We start from the raw sequence: 22,860 nt of genomic DNA, 5'->3' as shown, positions 1-22,860 counted from the left end.
ATTCCCTTATCAGTCCCTTTCAGCTTGGGACTCCGACGAGGGCGGTCACATCTCCTCCACTCTCCCTTATCTCTCTGCTTTAACCTTCAAGTCCCTACTTCACCAGACTTTTGAATTCCTCAAAAATATATTGGATTCTGGATCTATTGGACTACTATTGGATTAACCATGGAATTGATCAGCTGGTCTCGGAACGCTGTTGACACCATTTTTTCTACAAGAAGGTCAGGACCGGGGGATCGTGCCTGCCCAGATGGAACGTATCCTGTGGGCTATGTCCTCGACTCCTGGAGTTTCTGGCGTGTGGCATGCTTGGCACCTTTCTCTGTGGAGGACGTTGAAGACCTATTCATTTTTGGTCTTATGGTAGCAGGGCTGGTACTTTTTGGCTTATGTGCTGCCCTGATCTACCGTAAAATTGGCAAGACGGCGGCATCAAGAACCACGGGCCCTCGCTTGTCCGTCATGATTAACAAGGTCGGCAAGGCAGTGCATTCTCAGACTGCGTTGACTCTTGAACTCAGACGGAAATTGGATGACACCTTGGAGCTGATGCGTGCCTTGCAGTTGAAGCTGAAGGTTTCGGAGGCCGGTGAATAGTCTACATTCTAAATTAGGAATATTCTTAACTCATAATTGGGATTTGGCTGAGTGAGTGGAACTGTAAAAAGTGTTTTTCACTGCTCGGCTGCAACACTACAGGCATCAAGGTCAATTGCCCACTGTTTTCCTCCAGAGGAATTTATCCAGGCTCTGGTGAGATTATTTGGCTCCATTCTTATCTCAACCCACAAGGACAATAAACTGACAGACTTACACATGGACCGAAGCATGCTCCAGCCTCTCCTCTTATCACTCTTCCTGCCCCTCCGTCCCTGTGGCAGGCATCATCCTCTCAAGCTGGCCTGGCGGCGCTACTTGACAGTTGCAGCGGCTACAACACACTCACATTGCCTCAATTGGTAAACGGACTCTTTCAAGTTTAGTGCACATAAACAATGTCAAATGTATATGTGTTGTCCTGATGTGTGCCATTATTACGGTAAACAAGTAATAATTGTAGATCAATTGCTGTTGTATGTGGAATGTGTGTACGGACATCTCGTTGTTGTAATGACAATGATAATAAAAGCTATCTATTTATCTATTCTTATCTACCTAATACCTCGTGAATTTTCTGTGTACTAAAAGTAGGCTTTACAGGTTTTCTATGTCAACATTTTAGTGACTCTTAAACGAAATAAATACGAAATTAGCACTCGATACTTGATCTCTGGACATAAATAAACTCTGTACATGGTGGATCCTTGATCTCTGGACATAAGTAGAAATAAACAAAAGCTGTAGTTTTTGTCGGAAGCATTTCCTTTCAGGCATTAATGGCACAAATGTAACTCCATAGACTCTGAGCTGAGCTCAGCTGGCTGCACTGCAAATCAGCATCAGTATAATTAATAAAGAACGCAGGATGTCTCATTTTGGGAGGAAAAAACATTTTAGTCTGTTGTACTTTGTATTACAACATTCGAAAAGAGGTGTCATTTGATTTAAAATGGCAATTCGCTTTGAAGTTATTAATTCCGACTGGACTCTATCTAACTTGACTCGGCAGAGAGCGGCACAGTGTTTGGAGCTGTGCAAACGGAATGGAGGACAGTTCTCTTTTCTTGCCCGCAACAAGACAAGAGTCCCAGTTAGTGACTTTAATCCGCACAAAAGTGACTCAAGATTGACATCTTTAAATGGCTTTGAGAGCAGTTAAGAAGCGGACTTGATCCTTCTGAAAAGTAGCGAAGCACAGAACCAACGAAGCAGCGGGTTGGAGCACTGCTTTGTTGGATCAAGTTTCAAGCAGAGCCGCTGCAGAAGCCGTTGATTGCAGACGCACTGCACGTTTTGCAGTCAACATAGAGAAATTATCATTTTCCCGACAAACACCCTCAAAAACAGCGGCTGCTCTGAAGGACCGATAAGGGAATTGTTAAGCAAAAAGGCTATTGATGTCGGTGGATCGAATCATTTCTTAATGATTCTCAAAAAGAACTGGTTCTTGATACCCATCCCTAGCAGCAGGTAAAATAAGTATTGAACAAGTCAGCATTTTTCTCAGTAAATCAAATTCTTGAGGTGCTATTGACATTACATTTTCAACAGATGTCAGCAACAACCCAAGTAATCCACACATACAAAGAAATAAAACCATAATGTTCATAAATTGTGTGTAATAATGTGAAATGAGACTGAAAAAAGTATTGAATGCCTAAAGAAAGTTAGGCACAAAAAGGCATGGAAAGCCAAAACACCAGCTGAACTCAGTAATTACAAAGCAATCCTACCCCTTGTCAGTGCAAATTAATATCAGTTGGTTCAGTCCCAATTGATGGCCTATAAAAAGGTGTCTCATTACCAAGGTGTCACACAAGGAAACATCTCCTGATGGGTCAAAGTAACGAGCTCTCTCAAGTAGGGCTGAAATGATTAGTCGAAAAGCTTCGCTTAACGTTACATATGCCAGGCCTGTGTATGGCGCTGTAATGTCCCCAGAAAAACAAACAGAAGAAGACTAGCGCAAGCGCTAATTAAATTAGCACAAAAGCTACAGCTTTTCAACGCGGCAAACAGAATGAAATGAAGCCTTTTAGGAAAAAGACGGTCCACGTTGATCATCTGAAATAGCTTACTGTGCATTTAAAGCAAAGCAGTGTGTTTGTTTTTGTTTTTTTTATAAACACAGTTTCGTCCGCTGGCCGCTCTACATGCGGTGGCCGGCTGCTGCCTCTCTCTGCCCGGTGTGAGCGGCTCAGCACTGCCCTCACACAGCTCCATCCTGGCCACAGACAGTCTCTGGAAGAAGTCCACTCTTTCTTCTGTTTGACTCAGAATGAGTGTTTCGCTTTTTAATTTTCGCAATACACAATGCTTCACAAACACGGGAACTCAAATAAAATAATAAATAATAAAAAACAGTGACTGCGAGGCTTGCATGTTCAGCCTCCAGCGGAAAATGAAATGCACTGGCTGAATCGCAGAGAGTGTTAAAAAGAAATTCATGCAGGGACCCAGTCCGCCACCTTAATAAATAAATAAATAAATGAATAAAAGTGGTTAAATTTTACAAGTTGGGGAAAACAAAAAACAGAAACCCACAACCCATCGCCATTTCAGCAAAATGTCAAGACTTTGGCCCGACTTTGGTTGAGCTCCTGACACCAGGAAAGATCCAAAACTTGGAAAGATGTGAAAAAATAAAAAATTACCCAGGAAAACAGAAAGGGATACACTAAATTTGACAATCTCCGTGATGACGCAGTGACATTGTGCCATTACTTAGGGAGAGCCCTGGACTGTTAATGTTTTAAAACGCAAAAGTACTTTTTATCCGATTACTTGATTAATCGATTACTAAAATAATCGATAGCTGTAGCCCTACTCTCAAGATCTTTGCAACCTTATTGTTGCAAAACATACCAATGGCATTGGTTACAGAAGCATTTCTAAACTTCTGAACGTTCCAGTGAGCACTGTTGGGACCACAATCTGGAAGTGTAAAGAACATAATTTCACAATAAACCGGCTATAACCAGGTGCTCCTAGTAAGACTTCTAATGGAGGGGTGAAACAAATTAGAAATCTGGAGGTGGAAACATCATGGTGTGGGGCAGTTTTTCAGCATACGGCACTAGAAAACTTCATATGATTGAATGAAGGATGAATGGAAAAATGTATAATCTTGATTAAAAATCTGCTGCCATCTGCCAGGATGATGATGGAAAAAAGGGTGGCTAGTTCAGCAAGGCAATGATCCCAAACACACAACCAAGGAAACTCTTAATTGGTTTCAGAGAATGAAAATAAAACTACTGGAATGGCCCAGTCAATCACCTGACTTGAATCCCGTTGAAAATCTCTTGAAAGAACTAAAGATCAGAGTTGATACAAGAGGTCCACAGAACCTTCAAGATTTGAAGACTTTGTGTAGAAGAATGGGCCACCTAAGCAATGCATGTGACTAGTTTCCATATGGTAGGTGTCTTCATTATATCAATTTCAATAAGCATGTTCATTTTCTGCTGATTAAAGCCTCTGAACGGGACTCTCTTTCTGTGCGAATTTTTTATTAATTCGTCATTAACGTGACTTTTTTTTGTGGGGCGGCTAACGACGCAGTTCTTAGCCGTGGACCTTAATATCTCCCGCTTCTCTGGTTCCTAAACTAAAGTTAGTGTCCCTTATGAACATAAGTGATAATATCTTCTGCTCCGTGTGTGTGTGTGTGTGTGTGTGTGTGTGTGTGTGTGTGTGTGTGTTGCAGGGTTTGCTGTGGGTCTGTGCTGAGTAAAGGTGGAAAGACAGATCATTCCGCAATCAATAAGTTCAAAGTGAATCACAGTTTTAAATCAAATGACACCACTTTCCAAACGTTGTAAAACAGACAGCATACTACAACCGACCAAAATGGTTTTCCCCCAAAATGAGACGTACTCCATTACGTTGGGGAGAACTTATCCCGGTGTCGCAGTCTCAGCGCTCCAGTCTGAACACAGCCACACTGCAGCGCTCCAGGCATGAGTATTGTAGGGGAGATAGGGGCGAAAGTAACATTTGACATTTATACCCCCCTGAAACACTATTGCCTGCATTTTGAGGGCCAAATTTTGTTAAGTAAAGCCATAGTTTTTTGTTTGTTTGTTTGTTTTTTTTATCTTTGTTACAGCCTTACTTTAAAGCTAAAAGAAACAAGGCATCAGACCAAAACATGGAAGAGTGTAGAAATGTGCGTTACTGCACAGGAGCTAGCTAATTTATACACAGCAGTTTACTATAGAAAATCCTTACAAATGTTTTTTTTTTTTTAACTTCGAGATTAATTTCTGATTACTCTGCATTTTGAAGTTTAAAAAACACCAAAGGCCTTTTATAAGCCCATAAAGCAAAAGCTTCGGTGGGATCGAAGCCTGAGCAGTCCCCAAACCCTCGGCTTCTTAAGGTGATTTTTCCATCCCATTACGCTGAGAAAAAAATCCTATTGACAACCCTGTCATTGAGAAAAATAGTATAATAGTATAAAAATAGCATGATCAGTACTTATTTTACCCGCTGTAAATCCTTTCAACTTTTGTAATTAGCTTAGTGGTGATGTGTGCTGCTGCTGGGGGCAGAAAATTTGGACCGAATACATTCTGGTTAATATTTTAGAATAAACATTAAGTTTATGTCTGAGAGCTTTTCAATGTTCTTTTAAAAACTACTGCATCAGTGACACGGGCCACATTGAAATATGAATTGCTGCATCTCATAGTTTATCTTCTGTCTCTGTTTCTTTTTGTCAGTTATTGGCCATTAAAAGGCAGATTCAATATCTGCAAGTAGCTCATATCAGCCAATAACATCAGCTTGCCAATTTATCAGCGGGATGGGAGTCGTACTTGGGCTTGGTCCAACGTACTGAGCCTATCCCAGCTATTATTGGGCGAGAGGCAGGGTACACCCTAGACAGGCTGTCACAGTCTGTCAGAGTGTGAAGAAACTGGTGAAAGGAGAGTTCAGGTTTGTATTTTCCTTGACTTTCAAGTTGAGCTCCCACTCCTCTGATAGCTGTGTGGTGTGTGATTCTGAGGCTGTGGATGAGTACAGCTCTGAAACTGGCTTCCATTTAGAGTTTGCTGAATATGAAAGCACAGAACATACTGGCTTGCTGTCAGTTATCATTTGCGTCCCACTTGTCAGTTGTCTGCCTCGTCATCTTTTTTTGTTTTGAGAGGTTGCCTAAATTATGCTAATATAACATACTACAGCCATTCACTTGAGTTTGCCACGATGACACCTTAAAGGAAGTACTTTTGAGTGTTTCCTCTGGTTAGGGGGTGAAAATTAATAAGTAGATTAATCGCAATATGGATGTTGGCCTATTCTGATTTGGTTTGCAAATGTCAAAAATTGATTTTTAGTCCAGGTACTCTGTTACCCAAAACAAATTGCAACAGTTTTTTCCAGATACATTTCCTGTATCTAGAAACATGCAAAAAGAACATAAAAAGTTTACCCTGATACACTGAGTGGAACACATTGAAATTTACATCTGTAGGCTGGCTGTTTTTACCCTATCTATGGAATTACTAAAAGTAATTTACTACACTATTATCACACTACGTACTTTTGTTGCAGATATGAAGATGGTGAAACTTTGTGTAAGGTCACCCAAAACATTTGTTTCTCTTCTTGTTGTTACAAACCTGCTTCTTTAAAATTAGTTGTTGAATTTGTAAAAAAAACAAAAAAAAAACATAGCAGTATATAATAACAAAGGCTAGCAGGGGTGGTGGCCAAGTGGTTAATGCGCTTGGTTTTGGTGCAGAAGGTTCAAATCCCACCCCTGCCACATTTCTCCATGTAATGTGGAGTTGTGTCAGGAAGGGCATCCAGCGTAAAAACCTGTGCAAATTCAACATGCAGATCCACCTTGGATTTGCGGTGGTGACCCCAAGTGCAAACAAGGGAGCAGCCGAAGGGACTTACTTTTACATATAAGAACAAAGGCTGGCAACTGCTAGCACCAAGAAAGATGATGCGACAGATGCATTTGATTATCAGCTTTGCTATTACCCATCAGCTTTATTTGACTCTGTAAATATCCTGAGACCAGCCAACAAATCTACACTCGGAGATGCATTGTGGTCCCAAGACGTCGCTGCTTTGTCTGGGCCAACTGAGGCAGTCCACTATGTTTTGGATGGTGGGGAATTGTTGCATCTGATCCCTTGGACAAGAAGTGCAGCATGGCAGAAGATCCTTGAACAGTATAAACTCCACGTCCTTCACAGGTATCAATCAATTTCAATCAATTTTTTTTTTATATAGCGCCAAATCACAACAAACAGCTGCCCCAAGGCGCCCCACACTGCAAGGCAAGGCCATACAATAATGATGTAAAACCCCAACGGTCAAAACGACCCCCTGTGAGCAAGCACTTGGCTACAGTGGGAAGGAAAAACTCCCTTTTAACAGGAAGAAACCTCCAGCAGAACCAGGCTCAGGGAGGGGCAGTCTTCTGCTGGGACTGGTTGGGGCTGAGGGAGAGAACCAGGAAAAAGATATGCTGTGGAGGGGAGCAGAGATCGATCACTAATGATTAAATGCAGAGTGGTGCATACAGAGCAAAAAGAGAAAGAAACAGTGCATCATGGGAACCCCCCAGCAGTCTACGTCTATAGCAGCATAACTAAGGGATGGTTCAGGGTCACCTGATCCAGCCCTAACTATAAGCTTTAGCAAAAAGGAAAGTTTTAAGCCTAATCTTAAAAGTAGAGAGGGTGTCTGTCTCCCTGATCTGAATTGGGAGCTGGTTCCACAGGAGAGGAGCCTGAAAGCTGAAGGCTTTGCCTCCCATTCTACTCTTACAAACCCTAGGAACTACAAGTAAGCCTGCAGTCTGAGAGCGAAGCGCTCTATTGGGGTGATATGGTACTACGAGGTCCCTAAGATAAGATGGGACCTGATTATTCAAAACCTTATAAGTAAGAAGAAGAATTTTAAATTCTATTCTAGAATTAACAGGAAGCCAATGAAGAGAGGCCAATATGGGTGAGATATGCTCTCTCCTTCTAGTCCCCGTCAGCACTCTAGCTGCAGCATTTTGAATTAACTGAAGGATTTTTAGGGAACTTTTAGGACAACCTGATAATAATGAATTACAATAGTCCAGCCTAGAGGAAATAAATGCATGAATTAGTTTTTCAGCATCACTCTGAGACAAGACCTTTCTGATTTTAGAGATATTGCGTAAATGCAAAAAAGCAGTCCTACATATTTGTTTAATATGCGCTTTGAATGACATATCCTGATCAAAAATGACTCCAAGATTTCTCACAGTATTACTAGAGGTCAGGGTAATGCCATCCAGAGTAAGGATCTGGTTAGACACCATGTTTCTAAGATTTGTGGGGCCAAGTACAATAACTTCAGTTTTATCTGAGTTTAAAAGCAGGAAATTAGAGGTCATCCATGTCTTTATGTCTGTAAGACAATCCTGCAGTTTAGCTAATTGGTGTGTGTCCTCTGGCTTCATGGATAGATAAAGCTGGGTATCATCTGCGTAACAATGAAAATTTAAGCAATACCGTCTAATAATACTGCCTAAGGGAAGCATATATAAAGTGAATAAAATTGGTCCTAGCACAGAACCTTGTGGAACTCCATAATTAACTTTAGTCTGTGAAGAAGATTCCCCATTTACATGAACAAATTGTAATCTATTAGACAAATATGATTCAAACCACCGCAGCGCAGTGCCTTTAATACCTATGGCATGCTCTAATCTCTGTAATAAAATTTTATGGTCAACAGTATCAAAAGCAGCACTGAGGTCTAACAGAACAAGCACAGAGATGAGTCCACTGTCCGAGGCCATAAGAAGATCATTTGTAACCTTCACTAATGCTGTTTCTGTACTATGATGAATTCTAAAACCTGACTGAAACTCTTCAAATAGACCATTCCTCTGCAGATGATCAGTTAGCTGTTTTACAACTACCCTTTCAAGAATTTTTGAGAGAAAAGGAAGGTTGGAGATTGGCCTATAATTAGCTAAGATAGCTGGGTCAAGTGATGGCTTTTTAAGTAATGGTTTAATTACTGCCACCTTAAAAGCCTGTGGTACATAGCCAACTAACAAAGATAGATTGATCATATTTAAGATCGAAGCATTAAATAATGGTAGGGCTTCCTTGAGCAGCCTGGTAGGAATGGGGTCTAATAAACATGTTGATGGTTTGGATGAAGTAACTAATGAGTGATGAGTAGAAAGATGTCCTAGCTTTACGGAGGGCTTTTTTATAGAGCAACAGACTCTTTTTCCAGGCTAAGTGAAGATCTTCTAAATTAGTGAGACGCCATTTCCTCTCCAACTTACGGGTTATCTGCTTTAAGCTACGAGTTTGAGAGTTATACCATGGAGTCAGACACTTCTGATTTAAAGCTCTCTTTTTCAGAGGAGCTACAGCATCCAAAGTTGTCTTCAATGAGGATGTAAAACTATTGACGAGATACTCTATCTCCCTTACAGAGTTTAGGTAGCTACTCTGCACTGTGTTGTTATATGGCATTAGAGAACATAAAGAAGGAATCATATCCTTAAACCTAGTTACAGCGCTTTCTGAAAGACTTCTAGTGTAATGAAACTTATTCCCTACTGCTGGGTAGTCCATCAGAGTAAATGTAAATGTTATTAAAAAATGATCAGACAGAAGGGAGTTTTCAGGGAATACTGTTAAGTCTTCTATTTCCATACCATAAGTCAGAACAAGATCTAAGATATGATTAAAGTGGTGGGTGGACTCATTTACTTTTTGAGCAAAGCCAATAGAGTCTAATAATAGATTAAATGCAGTGTTGAGGCTGTCATTCTCAGCATCTGTGTGGATGTTAAAATCGCCCACTATAATTATCTTATCTGAGCTAAGCACTAAGTCAGACAAAAGGTCTGAAAATTCACAGAGAAACTCACAGTAACGACCAGGTGGACGATAGATAATAACAAATAAAACTGGTTTTTGGGACTTCCAATTTGGATGGACAAGACTAAGAGACAAGCTTTCAAATGAATTAAAGCTCTGTCTGGGTTTTTGATTAATTAATAAGCTGGAATGGAAGATTGCTGCTAATCCACCGCCCCGGCCCGTGCTACGAGCATTCTGACAGTTAGTGTGACTCGGGGGTGTTGACTCATTTAAACTAACATATTCATCCTGCTGTAACCAGGTTTCTGTTAGGCAGAATAAATCAATATGTTGATCAATTATTATATCATTTACCAACAGGGACTTAGAAGAGAGAGACCTAATGTTTAATAGACCACATTTAACTGTTTTAGTCTGTGGTGCAGTTGAAGGTGCTATATAATTTTTTCTTTTTGAATTTTTATGCTTAAATAGATTTTTGCTGGTTATTGGTAGTCTGGGAGCAGGCACCGTCTCTACGGGGATGGGGTAATGAGGGGATGGCAGGGGGAGAGAAGCTGCAGAGAGGTGTGTAAGACTACAACTCTGCTTCCTGGTCCCAACCCTGGATAGTCACGGTTTGGAGGATTTAAGAAAATTAGCCAGATTTCTAGAAATGAGAGCTGCTCCATCCAAAGTGGGATGGATGCCGTCTCTCCTAACAAGACCAGGTTTTCCCCAGAAGCTTTGCCAATTATCTATGAAGCCCACCTCATTTTTTGGACACCACTCAGACAGCCAGCAATTCAAGGAGAACATGCGGCTAAACATGTCACTCCCGGTCTGATTGGGGAGGGGCCCAGAGAAAACAACAGAGTCCGACATTGTTTTTGCAAAGTTACACACCGATTTAATGTTAATTTTAGTGACCTCCGATTGGCGTAACCGGGTGTCATTACTGCCGACGTGAATTACAATCTTACCAAATTTACGCTTAGCCTTAACCAGCAGTTTCAAATTTCCTTCAATGTCGCCTGCTCTGGCCCCCGGAAGACAATTGACTATGGTTGCTGGTGTCGCTAACTTCACATTTCTCAAAACAGAGTCGCCAATAACCAGAGTTTGATCCTCGGCGGGTGTGTCGTCGAGTGGGGAAAAACGGTTAGAGATGTGAACGGGTTGACGGTGTACACGGGGCTTCTGTTTAGGGCTACGCTTCCTCCTCACAGTCACCCAGTCAGCCTGCTTTCCCGGCTGCTCGGGATCTGCCAGGGGGGAACTAACGGCGGCTAAGCTACCTTGGTCCGCACCGACTACAGGGGCCTGGCTAGCTGTAGAATTTTCCACGGTGCGGAGCCGAGTCTCCAATTCGCCCAGCCTGGCCTCCAAAGCTACGAATAAGCTACACTTATTACAAGTACCATTACTGCTAAAGGAGGCCGAGGAATAACTAAACATTTCACACCCAGAGCAGAAAAGTGCGGGAGAGACAGGAGAAGCCGCCATGCTAAATCGGCTAAGAGCTAGTAGCTACGCTAAGCTAGCGGATTCCTAAAAACACGCAAAGTGAATAATGTGTAAATAATTTAGAGGTGATTCAGCAGAATGAGTGCTTTAGTTAAGGCACGTAAAGATTACACTGGGAAACAAATCGTAATCTAGATAACTAGATCAATCTAACTGCGCAGATTAAACAGCTAACAGATACAGAAAAACACCGCTGTGCTCCGGAACAGGAAGTGATACAATACCGCAGTGAGAGCCAACCACCAGTATGGCAAATCTATTGTCGTGTTTGATGATTACAGTGATGCCCCAAGCACCAAAGACTGTGCACATCTGAGAAATGGTGGTGGTAAAGTTGGAGCAGCAGTGCATTTCCTCCCAAGCATGACCCTTCAGAGCAAAAAGGCTGAGTTCCTCTCCAACAAAGAGAACAAACAGTGGTTTATAGCATTGCTGTCCCAAACCCTAGAACAGATTGGCTGTGAAGTTCGCCAGGCAAAAGGAGATGCTGATGTACTGATAGTCCAAACAGCCATAACATCAGCATTAGGACAAAAGACTGTTCTTGATGGAAATGATACAGATCTTTGTGTGCTGCTTATCTATCATGCCAAACACACCAACTTCAAGGTCTTCTTCAAGCCAGAGACAAAGAAGCATGCCCAGAAAGGTGCCAGATGTTGGAACATTATGTCTCTGCGAGTCCTGCTTGGTGATTCCATTTCTGAAAATATTATTTTCCTCCATGTGATTCTTGGCTGTAATACAACCTATGGAGTATTTGAGCTTGGAATGAAAGTAGCTTTCACGAAAATTAAAACCAGTTGCCTATTTCAAGAGCAAGCACGGATGTTCATGAGAAATAGAGTATCCAAAGAGGATAGTGCCAAGGCAGGAAAAAGGGTTCTGGTGTGCTTGTACAATGGAAAACCTGGACAAGGAATCAATGACCTGAGATTTGAATGGTTTTGCACCAAAACTTCATCCAGTACAGTTCTAGGTCAGCCTTGCTCCCTAACACCTACAGCAGCTGCAGCCAAATATCACAGCCTGAGAATGTACCAGCAAGTCCAAGAGTGGAAAGAAGATGACTGCAGAGTGGGGCTGGAAGGTGGTGGAAGGAAAAGTTACACCCATTATGACAGCTCTCCAACCTGCTTCTAGTAAACTGTTGGAAATCATTCGATGTAACTGCAAATCAGGATGCAATACCATGCACTGTTTTTGCCGCAAGCATGGAATGTTTTGCTCTTTGGCATGTTCTGACTGTGGAGGTGTTTATGTTAATATGGCACGTGTATCAGAGGAGACCAATTCTGAATCTGACAGTGACAAGGCTTTATTGAGGGGCTCTTTCAAGCCGACTGAAAGAAGCCTTGAAATGATAACACTTTATTTCTTTATTTCTTGCTTTGCTTCATTTGAGATGGTCATTTTCATTGTTCAGTAATGAGTCACTTATGTTTCACAGAATGGAGTTTGTTAAATAGTGAAAATGCATATTTATGAGATTTTACTGTGTACTAGATTCTCTTCATATAATGATAGAAATAACATAAAACTGATTTATTAGCTTCCACTTTTTTAGTGTATTTTTTTACATAGTTCACAAGGAATTTAAAGAAATAGAAACTTTAGATCATGTTTTATTTCACATTGTGCTACTAAGCAAAACAGGCAATGTGTGGGACGCCTATTGGCTCTGTTGTGATGGATAACTGATTTTTAATTTATTCTAGGGCCACATAACATTTAAATAAAACTTCACGTGCCTGCTTGTTTGCCTTTTGTGGAGATCAGAACTTTTATTATGATTTAGACTAATTTATATATGATGTTACCCAAAAGCAATCTCTTCCAGTGTGGCAGTAATTGGCAAAAATAGTCATTTCTGATAGTCTCATTCATTTGGTAATTTCACCCTGTTCCACTCCGTATATTATGGTAAACTTTTGATATGTTATTCTACATGTATTGGCCTGTCAAACCTGCTTTATTTCATTGCTGTTTTGTTTTTGGTAGGTTGTATATTTCCCATAGATTGCCTGGACTATTTATAAATGTTAATTGCATGGGGGTAGGAATGTGGGTGGTGGCTGCTGTTAGCAAGCATTTTTCCACATTCCTTAAACAAACTTGTATTTCTCCTTTTACTCTTTTTTTTTTTCTTTTTTTTTTTTTTTTGAGCCAGCAATGTGCTTTTGTTTTTGTTTTTTTAAGTGCATTTGCCTTACAGCTTCATTACAACCACTCGACTCCAAATCTGATAACAGTGCAGAGCTGTGTGCCTGACAAGAGATGAACCGCCTGTTTTTTATGACAGATCTGACACACCACAGAACAAGAACTGCCTAGCAACAAATTCTGGCAACATTACACAGCTTTTACTAAAAAAAAAAAAAAAAACTGTTACATGATTGATTGCAGTTGTTCCATGAAAGAAGATATAAGAAAAATCTCAAAGCAAATTGATATTCTGTTTGTTTCTTAGAAGTCTAAGAATAAAGTCCAAATAGCTTAATTGCTGGGAGTGGGTAGGGGAAATAATTGATCCTTAGATACATCGTGATGCAGACATGGAAAATTACGAATTTTATTTTTCATTTATATAGCGCCAAATCACAACAGAGTTGCCTCAAGCGCTTCACACAGGTAAGGTCTAACCTTACCAACCCCCAGAGCAACAGTGGTAAGGAAAAACTCCCTCTGAGGAAGAAATCTCAAGCAGACCAGACCCAAAGGGGTGACCCTCTGCTTGGGCCATGCTACAGACATAAATCACAGAACAATTCATGGACGAATATACTATAAGAAATGCTATTGGCGCACAGGAGAGGAGGGTTGCCAACACAAATACAACTCCCATCTCTGGATGGAGCTGCACCTTAAACAGAGAGAAAAAAAAACAAAATCAGGCTTTAGAAAGACAAAAAATACTGTATAATCGATTCACAACTGTCAATTGATTTTGTAAACGTGACCTGCGTGGGAAGGAATGCGGCCGTTGGCCACCGTGAATGAGATCTTTTGACATTCCTTATGTAAACCTGTGATTCTACTTTTACGCAGTAGTGGGCACAGTTCCTTTAATCTGCTAATGCTTATTAGTGAAGCTAACTTTTTTGTTAGCAGATTAGCTTTTCAGCTAACTTCAAAAACCATCAGTGGACTGATTAGCTTCTGCTAAATTTAGGTTCGCTAACTTTTAGTCCACTAACTTTTTTTTTTTTTTTGCTGGCATAGTAGGTAACGTGAAACGGTCAAAAAGTTTGTAAACCATAAAATCACAAATGTTAGTTTTTCTTTTGTGTTTTGCAGCTGTGAGTAGCTGAGCTCACCCCTATCCCAGCAAAACGGACCTGGCTGCATTTTGACCCAAAATACATAGAGCATCGCCATCTACTGGATGGCGGTGTAAATGGCATCCAACTGTCATACGGTCACCATTCGGTGCACTCCTGTATCACACTTAAACAGAATTTTCAGTTTTGCAAATGTCTTTTTTTATACAAATGAAAAAGTTACATATTTGCAAATACAGATTGTTTGTAAAAAAAAAAAAAACAACACAAACATTACAGTAACGTGTGTATGTGTGTATATATATATAATATTTTTTTTTTTTTTTTTTTTTTTTTTTTTTTTACAGCCAACTAACCAGTGATGAGGAGGCTCAATTTCCTCTGCCTTTGGGCATCTGTGAGTTTTAATGCTCAAACTAGGGCTGCAGCTATCAATTATTTTAGTAATCGAGTGTTCTATTGATTATTCTGGCAATTAATCTAGTAATCAGATAAAAAGTACTTTTGCATTTTTAAACAACATCAATAGTCCAGGGCTCTCCCTAAGCAATGGCACAATGTCACTTCGCCACAGTGTTGGCATTTTGCTGAAATGGCGATGGGATGTGGCTTTCTGTTTTGTTTTCTCCAACTTATAAAATTTAACCATTTTTGTTTTGTTTTTGTTTAGTTTTTTTTATAAAGGTTGATGGACTGGGTCTCTGCGTGATTTTTTTTTTTTTTTTTTTTTTTTTTTTTTAATCCCTCTTTCTCTGCAATTCAGCAGATGCATTTCAGCTGGAGGATGCAAGCCTCGCCGTCAGTTTGTTTTTTTTTTATTATTATTTTATTTAAGTTACCGTGTTGTGTGTTGCCCAAAAAATCCCCGATGCTAGATGCCGGTGGTGGACGCCGGAAGTAAGGGATGCCGTCAAGCTAAAGGAGTCCTACTTGTCTTTGTTGGTAGGTGGGACCCTGGAAGCAGCTGACAGGTACCGGGAGGCCAAGCGTGCCGCAGCCTGTGCGGTCACAGAGGCAAAAACCCGGGTCTGGGAGGAGTTCGGGGAGGCCATGGAGGAGGACTATCGGTCTGCCTCAAAGAAATTCTGGCAAACCGTCCGACGCCTCAGGAGGCGGAAGCAGCTCTCCACCAGCACTGTTTACGGTGCGGGTGGGGAGCTGTTAACATTGATTGGGGATGTTGTCGGGCGGTGGACGGAGTACTTCGAGGATCTCCTCAATCCCATCGTCACGTCTTCCTAAGAGGAAGCAGAGACTGGGGACTCAGAAGTGGACTCATCCATTACCCAGGCCGAAGTCACCGAGGTGGTTAGAAAGCTCCTCGGTAGCAAGGCTCCTGGGGTGGATGAAATCCGTCCTGAGTACCTTAAGTCTCTGGATGTTGTGGGACTGTCTTGGCTGACACGCTTTTGCAGCATCGCGTGGCGGTCGGGGACAGTGCCTCTGGATTGGCAGGCCGGGGTGGTGGTCCCTCTGTTTAAGAAGGGGGACCGGAGGGTGTGTTCCAACTACAAAGGGATCACACTCCTCAGCCTCCCCAGTAAGGTCTATTCCAGAGTACTGGAGAGGAGAATTCGACCGATAGTTGAACCTCGGATTCAGGAGGAGCAGTGTGGTTTTCGTCCTGGTCGCAGCACACTGGACCAGCTCTACATGCTCCATCGGGTGCTCGAGGGTTCACGGGAGTTTGCCCAACCAGTCCACATGTGCTTCGTGGATCTGGAGAAGGCGTTTGACCGTGTCCCTCTGGGCATCCTTGGGGGGTGCTCCGAGAGTACGAGGTCCGGGGTCCTTTGCTAAGGGCTATCCGGTCCCTGTACGACCGCAGCAGGAGCTTGGTTTGCATTGCCGGTAGTAAGTCAAACTTGTTTCCAGTGCAAGTTGGCCTCCGCTAGGGCTGCCCTTTGTCACCGGTTCTGTTCATTATCTTTATGGACAGAATTTCTAGGCGCAGCCAGGGTGTAGAGGGGGTCTGGTTTGGGAACCACAGAATCTCGTCTCTGCTGTTTGCGGACGATGTGGTTCTGTTGTCTTCGTCAAATCAGGACCTTCAGCGTGCACTGGGGCAGTTTGCAGCCGAGTGTGAAGTGTCCGGGATGAAAATTAGCACCTCCAAATCTGAGGCCATGGTTCTCGACCGGAAAAAGGTGCTTTGCCCTCTTCAGGTCGGTGGAGTGTCCTTGCCTCAAGTGGAGGAGTTTAAGTATCTCTGGGTCTTGCTCACGAGTGAGGGACGGATGGAGCGTGAGATCGACAGATGGTGCAGCATCTGCAGTGATGCGGTCGCTGTATCGGACTGTCGTGGTGAAGAGAGAGAGCTGAGTAGGGGGGCAAAGCTCTCAATTTACTGATCGATCTACGTTCCGATCGTCACCTATGGACATGAGATTTGGCTCATGACCGAAAGAACAAGGTTGCGAGTACAAGCGGCCGAGATGAGTTTCCTCCGCAGGGTGGCTGGGCGCTCCCTTAGAGATAGGGTGAGGAGCTCGGAGTCGAGCCGCTGCTCTTCCACGTCAAGCCAGTTGAGGTGGCTCAGGCATCTTTTCCGGATGCCCCCTAGACGCCTCGCTGGAGAGGTGCTCCAGACACGTCCCATCGGGAGGAGGCCCTGGGGAAGACCCAAAACGCGCTGGGCGGACTACGTCTCTCGGCTGGCTTGGGAATGCCTTGGGGTTCCCCCGGATGAGCTGGGGGAGGTGTGTGTGGATCGGGAGGTCTGGGCGGCTTTGCTTGAGCTGCTGCCCCCATAACCCGACTCTGGATAAAGCGGAAGAAAATGGATGATGGATACAAAATTTGACTTGCTCTTTTAAAAAAAAAAATTGTGGGAGCACCCCCAGACGCCCCATAGTTTGAAGTGAGTTTTCTTTGTTTCAGAGGGCTTCATGCCCATTAAAATTCACCAGAATATACAAAATTTGACTTGCTCTTTTAAAAAAAATTCTGTGGGAGATCCCCCAGACCCCCATAGTTTGAAGTGAGTTTTCTTTGTTTCAGAGGGCTTCATGCCCATTAAAATTCACCAGAATATACAAAATTTGAATTGCTCTTTTAAAAAATTTCCGGGGGAGCACCCCCAGACCCCCATAATCAATAGTAAGGATGTCCTGATCCGATCACGTGATCAGAAATCGGACCCGATCACGTGGTTTCAGACTTGATCAAAATCGGACGTTGCATCCCGATCAGGAATCCGATATAGATTTTATCCTCATTATTTTGATCAGCACTATTTCAGGCTCATTATTGCAAATTAATATGCCTTTCATGCGTCGGAAGCGTCAGAGGCGTGAGACGCGTTGCTTTTTAGAGGCGTCAGAAACGTCACTTTAGCTCGGCTTTTGACGTGACGCTTCTCACAGGAGCGCGCATTGCTGCTTGTCAGCAGGCTGACACGGTCAAAGTTCAACCCAATCTTTTTTTTTTTTTTTATTGAACAAAAGAAAAAACAAGTTCAACCGGACAGAGGTGGGGGGAGTTACGTGCGCAAAGTTTCTTTCTTTCAGAACTGCTGTTTGTGTGTTTGCGCGCTCATCCTGACGCCTCGATGGAATGACAAGAGGATGATGGACACTTTCCCACCGAAACTTTTGCTCAGTCATCCCTCCGTGCGCAGCAGGACCCGGTGCTGACCAAGTCCTCAGGACGACAATCTGTCATGTGATTAACAAAAAGAAAAAAACAAATTGTCCTGTGATCGTTTGTCTGCAAAATGGAGCGAAAGTTGGTGTGCGCACGAGCGACATGCACACTCATCACATTTAGGAGCGCGTCTTAAAGAGCTTCCGTCTTCATTCACGTTCACTGTGCTGCTCTGAACTTGTTGAACACTGATAAAGCATCAGAGGGGCACACTGAGGACTGTCAGGACGCAAATGTAAGTTTCTTTTTTTTTTTTTTTTTTCAAGTTGACTTTTGAACTTTCCACGCTCTGAGCTGTGACGTAGCTTCACGCTGTCCAGTAGGAATGATGCGTCGGGCCAAAACATGGAAAACTAGTGGCAGAAACCACTGATCTGTACAAATGGTAAATGGACTGCATTTATATAGTGCTTTTCCATCTGCATCAAATGCTCAAAGCGCTTTACAATTATGCCTTACATTCACCCCGATGTCAGGGTGCTGCCATACAAGGTGCTCACTACACACCGGGAGCAATAGGGGATTAAAGACCTTGGCCAAGGTCCCTTAGTGATTTTCCAGCCAGGCGGGGATTTGAACCACAGATCAGTGCAGAAACCACGTGTCTGAAGAAAAATCCTTGGAAATGTTTTTTGTTGTTGTTGTTTGTTACCTCAAAATTTCTGATTACTGTTTAAAAAAGTTTAGAACACTTGTAATTAAAATAGCTAAATCAATAAATGGTTCTTTAAAAACCTTTCATCTATAAATTAAAACCACCTGTTATTTCAGATTAGATAATTTCTTGTTTAACATAAGGAACCTTTGACATTTATTTTTAGACAAATAAAATATGGAAATTTGTACATTTTTTAAGTCTGGTAGATTTTTTACTTGATTGTTCAAGCTTCCTCAAGGAGACGTGCACTGTTTAAGTGATAAATAATAAAATAAGGTGATTAAAATAAAATTATTATATATTTAGCATTTGTTCATTGTTCATTCAGTTTTTTAAAGTATCGGCTCTAGGGCTGAAACGATTAGTCGAGTAATTCGATTACAAAAAATGTTCGAGGCCAATTCTGTGCCTCGAAGCTTCGTTTAACGTTGTAGTACATATGCCAGGCCTGTGTGTGACGCTGTAATGCCCCCAGAAAAACAAACAGAAGAAGAAGTAGCGCAAGCGCTAATCAAATTAGCACAAAAGCTACAGCTTTCCAACGTGACAAACAGTGAAATAAAGCCTTTTAGGAAAAAGACGGGCCACGCTGATCATCTGAAATGGCTTACTGTGCATTTAAAACAAAGCAGTGTTTTTTTTTTTTTTTTTTTAAACAGTTTCGTCCGCTAGCCGGTCTACGCGCGGCGGACGGCTGCTGTCTCTCTCTGCCCGGTGTGAGCAGCTCAGCACTGCCCTCACACAGCTCCGTCCCGGCCACAGTCTGGAAGAAGTCCGCACTTTCTTATGTGTGACTCGCAATGAGTGTTTCGCTTTTTAATTTTCGCTTTTTTTGGGGCAACACACAATGCTTCACAAACACGGGAACTCAAATAAAATAATAATAATAATACATAAACCAGTGACTGCGATGCTGCATGTTCAACCTCCAGCAGAAAATGAAATGCACTGGTTGAATCGCAGAGGGAGTGTTGAAAAGAAATTCATGCAGGGACCCAGTCCACCACCTTAATAAATAAATAAATGAATAAAAATTGTTAAATTTTACAAGTTGGGGAAAACAAAAAACAGAAAGCCACATCCCATCACCATTTCAGCAAAATGTCAAGACTTTGACTGAGCTCCTGACACCAGGAAAGAGCCAAAACTTGTAAAGATGTGGAAAAAAAAAAAAAAAAATTACCCAGAAAAACACAAAGGGATACACTAAATTTGACAGTCTCCGTGGTGACACAGTGACACTGTGCCATGATTTAGGGAGAGCCCTGGACTGTTAATGTTTTAAAACGCAAAAGTACTTTTTATCCGATTACTCGATTAATTGATAGAATACTCGATTACTACAATAATCGATAGCTGCAGCCCTAATCGGCTTGGGACTCGGTATCGGCAGATACTCAAAATCAGATGACTCGGAATCGGATTGGGGCCAAAAAAAACCTGATCGGGACATCCCTAATCAAGTGTGTTTTTACTTTACACTTTGAAGTGACTTTTCTTTATTTCAGTGGGCTTCATACTCATTAAAATTCACCAGAATATACTAAATTTGACTTGCTCTTTAAAAAAAAATTCTGTGGGAGATCCCCCAGACCCCCATAGTTTGAAGTGAGTTTTCTTTGTTTCAGAGGGCTTCATACCCATTAAAATTCACCAGAATATACAAAATTTAACTTTCTCTTTTAAAACATTTGTGGTGGAGAACCCCCAGACCCCCCATAATCAATACTGTGTTTTTACTTCACAGATTGAAGTGAGTTTTATTTGTTTCAGAGGGCTTCATACCTGTTAAAATTCACCAGAATACACAAAATTTGACTTGGGTCTTTAAAAATGTTCTGGGGGAGCACCCCCAGACCCCCCAAAATCAAGACTACACCCCACCCCCACCACCCTTTTATGTATCTTTATGTTCACGTTTTGCATTCTTTTTATGCTTTGTCTGTCTCTCCTTAGAGGCTATTTAGAATAGATTTGTATGCTGTATAATGTGTTTATTGTATTTATTGAGGAAAAAAGAGTGTGTGCCCCCACTACGCCACATTTTAGGGAATTGGCATTGATTTTTGCCAGCAAAAAATTTCAGTCAGATGAAAATTTATTGCTTTAACCCATGTGCTATGTGAGGCTCAGTGTCTGCTTCTGTTTATGTTCTGTCTCGTGTCTAATTAAAGGTGCTTTTCTTAAGCTAAAAGTAGCGCATGGGCATCACATACTTTTACAGCTGTCAAGTTTTCAAAAGAAGAATTTTGGGGTGTGTCTGTGTCTTTGGGTCTGGACTCTCCAAAAATGTGAAAATTTTGGCGGCTGACTCAGGGCGCATCGCTATTTTTTTGTAATTGTGCACATTTTCACAGGGGTGGTGTGGCCTATGCCCTTAGTCAGCCAAGGTATTTTATGTATGTGATAGATTATGGTCTTACTTTGATTTTGATTAAAATATTGGTGGCTGACTTTAGGCACACAAGTATAGGGGGTGCTTTTTGCCGCCAAACTGCAAAATTACCACTTTTTTGCACAGTGATTTCTCCATGCGCCCTAAGTCAAAAGTGATGAAATATGGCTCGTATTGTCACTCAGCATCACTAGTTTCAGTGGTAAAGAGAGTTTTGTGGCTGGTTTTGGTCGTGACCCTTTTTGCACCATTTTTGTTGGATCACTTCACGAAGAGGCCAAATATGGTAAATTGGCAACTTCCTCCGATTTTCAGAAACTTGCAGAATTTGCTCCCATAACAGGGTAAAGGTGCCTCTGTAAGTTTGCAGTGTGGCAAGCCTTTCTGGCTGTAGGTTTCCACCTGGCCACCAAGTCATCTTCATGAACACAAAGATAAAAGAAACGGGAAAAAGCGTCCTGCATCTTGTGCCATCAGGACATTAAGTGCGGTAAGAATTTTTCTCTCGCTGGAAAACAAACATTGTGGTGTTCAAACAGGATTTCAGACAAGATTATGAGACTTTTTTTTTTTTATTAATGTAGACTTTCTTTCTTTGGAAAAAGACATTGTGGCTTTGAATGGATTTATAGAAATTTACACAAGGATATGTGTTTTGTTTTGTTGTTTTTTTTTACTAAAAGTATGTTATTGAGCTTTTTCAAAATATTCTACAAGCTTTAGCTGTGGTTTTTGAAATGCTTAAACAGTCTCTTCAGTCTTCATGAATATCATGTAGTTTAATTGTTCGGAGTTAATGCATAATTTGGTTCACAATTAAAAGGAAAATCATTCCAGGTCCTATTTCCACGTCATATTATGTTATATCAACATTATCCTTGTCAGTTGAATACAGGCTCATTTAAATTTGCGCCTCTTTTGAGATTTTTTTTCTTCCAAGAGATGCTGAAAATGTATCGTTACCTACAAAATTGATTTGGTTTCATGGGATTGTCACGACGAATTGCGCGAGAGTGTAGAGCCAAAATAGCCTGTCCTGTCCTCATAACTTAACAGCCTTGTACTCGCCACTAACGTGCCTCGAACATCCTCGTTTGTCCTCGTAGTACCCCATACACAAACTGCCCTACACTGTTTTTGCTCAATTTTGAACTTCTTAAATATTTTGAGGAAGTGACTTTTCTGTAACTTTGACTAGGATTTGAGCAATTTTGAATTGAACCAGGTCACTAAATTTCAATATTTGGATTGGAGGAACAGGGCATTTGTGTGCTCCCTGTATCATACTAAATGGATTATTCTGATTGCCCTTTTCTGAACTTTACATAGTTGATCAGGATTGCTTTTATATGAATTCCCTCACACCTCCACACAATAAGTTTAAATATGGTAGTATTAGTGAACAATATGCAATATGCTGCATTCTGTTATTAAGATATTTTGATTTGTTAATTAAAGCTACATTCTTTGCTACTTTAGCTTTAATTTTTGAAATATGGTGTTTCTAACAGATTTTGTGATAGAGTATTACACTAAGAAAAGTGTGTTCATAAACTCTGTATGAAAACATTATCAATTTTAATAATTTAATAATAATTTTACCTAATCCACTTGTCTGTTCTTGCTGTGTGAGCTCTATAATATCTCTGATTTTTGGGGAGCAACAATTATACCTATAGCTTCTCATATTAGTATGATGAAAATTTTATGAATGGGTCAGGGTTCTGTAGCCTTTACTGTCAAAAGAGCCATTTTTGTCCCGTCTTCCACAAATAAAACTCTTCTTGAGTCACAAAACATCTTTGACCTTTTAAAATGAATGAATAACGATAACACAGCTTATGTTTTATCTATATACAGTTTGACTATATATTTTTTTAATTGTTCTTTTTGTTTTTTTTAATAACTCCAAATCACAAA

General features: G+C 41.3%; 1 long non-coding RNA gene and 1 pseudogene across 1 annotated transcript in view; both read left to right on the top strand.

Annotated features, from left to right (window-relative positions):
• LOC117515588 overlaps positions 1 to 1,288 on the top strand; it is a 12,044-nt gene extending 10,756 nt beyond the window's left edge. The window contains exon 2 of the long non-coding RNA XR_004562189.1: positions 1,204 to 1,288. This is a non-coding gene — a long non-coding RNA (uncharacterized LOC117515588). The remainder of the gene's footprint in view (positions 1 to 1,203) is intronic.
• Positions 1 to 22,860, top strand: part of LOC117515586 — a 70,970-nt pseudogene that overhangs the window by 16,530 nt on the left and 31,580 nt on the right.

This window comes from Thalassophryne amazonica, chromosome 8 (genome assembly GCF_902500255.1).
Source record: "Thalassophryne amazonica chromosome 8, fThaAma1.1, whole genome shotgun sequence".
Classification (NCBI taxonomy): domain Eukaryota; kingdom Metazoa; phylum Chordata; class Actinopteri; order Batrachoidiformes; family Batrachoididae; genus Thalassophryne; species Thalassophryne amazonica.
The sequence above is the reverse complement of the archived record's forward strand: the minus strand, read 5'-3'. Positions and strand labels throughout refer to the sequence as shown.